General features: G+C 37.5%; 1 pseudogene; it reads right to left on the reverse strand.

Annotated features, from left to right (window-relative positions):
* Nucleotides 1-1,661: 1,661 nt before the first annotated feature.
* Nucleotides 1,662-1,758, reverse strand: LOC130025818 (uncharacterized; annotated as a pseudogene).
* Nucleotides 1,759-2,720: the final 962 nt, after the last annotated feature.

Genomic DNA, 2,720 nt, shown 5'->3' on the forward strand with positions numbered 1-2,720 from the left:
GGAAAGTACTTTCAACTCCCATTTTGTTGAGAGTTTTTCATCATGAATGGGTGCTGGATCTCCTCAAATGCTTTATCTACATCTATTGATATTATCATATGATTTTTATCTTTATTTTATTGAGATGGTGTATTCTGTTGTTTGACTTGAGAATGTTAAGCCATCCTTGCATCCCCAAGATCAACCTAGTTGGTCATAGAGTGTGACCTTTTGTTGAGTTTCTGGATTCTCTTTGCTGGTATAATCTTGAGGATCTTTGGATATATCAAGGAAATAGGTCTGTAATTTTCTTTTTTGTGGTGTCTCTGTCTGATTTGAGTATCAGGCTGATCTTTGTCTCATAGAAATTGTTTGGGAGTATTTCTGTTTCTTCAATTTCCTAGAAAATCTTAAAAAATGTTGGCAGTAGGTCCTCTTGAAAGGTTTCGAAATACTTCATTAGTGAATCCATTTGGGCCTGGGCTCCTGTTTTGGGGGATACTTTTGATTATCATTTCAATTTCCTTGTAGTGATGGGTTCGAGTTTTCAAAATCTTCTTGGTTCAGCCTTGGGAGGTAATTGGAATCCAGTAATTTATCAATTTATTCAAGATTCTCTCATTTCCTGCTGTAAAGATTCTCAAAATAATCTCTGATGATCCTATGGATTTTGTAGTTTCTATTATGATGTCCCCCTTTGCATTTCTGATTCGGTTTATTAGGATTCTTTCTCTTTTCTTCTTTGTGAGTTCTGCTAGTGGTTTATCGATCTTATTTATTTTCTCAAAGAACCATCTCTTGCTTTTGTTGATCTACTGGATTGTATTTTGGGATTATATTTCATTGATATCTGCTCCAGGTTTTATTATTTCTTTCCTCCTGGCTAGTTTGGACTCTTTTTCTTGGTATTTTCCAAAATCTTGAGCTGTAAGTTATTTTTGTAGGCCCTTTCTATCTTCCAGTTGAATTCTGGCGGAGCTATAAACTTTCCTCTTAGAACTGCTTTTGCTCTGTCCCACACGTTCTGATAGTTCCTCGTTATCATTTTTTTTCTGGAATCTTTTTATTTCCTCTTTGATTTCTTCTCTAAGCCAATGGTTGTTCATTATTTCCCTCAAATAAAATATTTTCTTGCCGAGTTTTTGTCTGTTTGATCTATTGAGAAGTGAGAAAGTACTGTTGAAATCTCCATCTAGTATTGTGTTGCTATCAATGTTTTTCTTTAAGTCTATTAGAAGTTGTTTTTACGTATTTTTCTGGTCTGTCATTAGGAGCATATACATTGAGGAGGGTGAGTTCTTTCTGATGTACAGATCCCATGATCATTAAGAAATGACCTTCACTGTCTCTTATAACCTTTAGCCTGAAGTCCACGTGGTCTGATACTAGTATGGCCACTCAGCTTTTTGGAGGTGTTCTTTTCTTGAAGAATTGTTTTCCAGCCTTTGACTTTGAGCCCATGGTTGCTTTGATTATTCAGATATTTTTCTTGCAGGCAGCAGAATGTTGGGTTCAGTTTTCTATTTCATCCTGCCATCCTGTGCCTCTGAATTGGTGTACTTAGTCCATTGACATTGAGAGAGATCATTGTGATGGGGATTTTTGCTATCTTTATGTCGAAATTTTGAGTATTTGTGGGGCTTGTCTTAGCTTAAAGTAGCCCTGTTAATTCTTAATGCAACAAAAATGTGGAACACTTTACAAGTTGGCCTGTCATCTCTGTGTAAGGATCATGCTAATCTCTGTATCATTTCAATTTTAGTATATGTGTTGCCAAACTGAGTATAAGAGCTGATTTTTTTCCCTATTTTTCTCTTCTGATTTCTTTGAGTGTTGTCCTTACTCACTCCTATGGCAGACAGTGATTCCCAATCTAGGAAGGTATTTCAAAGCAGCTTGAAGTGATAAATTTAGAACATTAATGTCCCAGAAGGAAAAGTCTGGTTTTTACCATATTATCTTTTACCATACCCAGGGCATAAGTTTTGCAAAATAATTCTTTTGGAAGATGGTGTATCAGTCTTGTTTAATGCTCTACCCTGAAACCTTCATTAAGAAAATTAAACTGGAGCCTTTTGATATTCTCACCTCGGTCCCGTGTACATCTCCAGAAAACGGTGGATTGCGTTGTCCGCACTTTGACCACCTTGAAAGTAAGTAGGATTTTTCTCCTGAAGGAAGAGGTGAGAAGCATATTGATGATTTCATTCCACCTTATTACAAGTTCAACTTGAAGGGAAGGTGAGACTCATGAGGCTCCTGTAAAGGACATAAAAGGGGTCTCAATGTAGTTTAATGGCCAAGACACATTAACAGCACAGATGACTCAAAGTAACCTGTGTGCATCTTTGTGTGTATAGTGAGTTTTATATCTACTCATAGTGATTCTCAGTCATTCCACATGGGCAAAACAGACCTGTAATTAAAAATCTAGTTCCCTGAGCAGAATGGGCTTTCTTAGGTGATTGAACATGTGTGTAATATTTTATTACTAAGCACATACAACTGTTTGAATGATGTGTACTTTTAGATCTAAAATTAAGTCTAAATATCTCTGAAATGACAGTGTCCTGACGCCGCACCTGGCTTTCCTCACCAGGGCCCCTTGGAGGGTGTGGGTTGTGTTTCCCTCACCAACCCGAGCAGAGACCTGACAGCTGAAGACCTCTGCAACCAGCAATAGGTATGCTTAAGACCACTCTCACCACACTTGAAGGAGCCTCATGCATGAAGAACTGGCA

This window comes from Sorex fumeus, unplaced genomic scaffold (genome assembly GCF_029834395.1).
Source record: "Sorex fumeus unplaced genomic scaffold, SorFum_2.1 ptg000032l, whole genome shotgun sequence".
Classification (NCBI taxonomy): Eukaryota; Metazoa; Chordata; class Mammalia; order Eulipotyphla; family Soricidae; genus Sorex; species Sorex fumeus.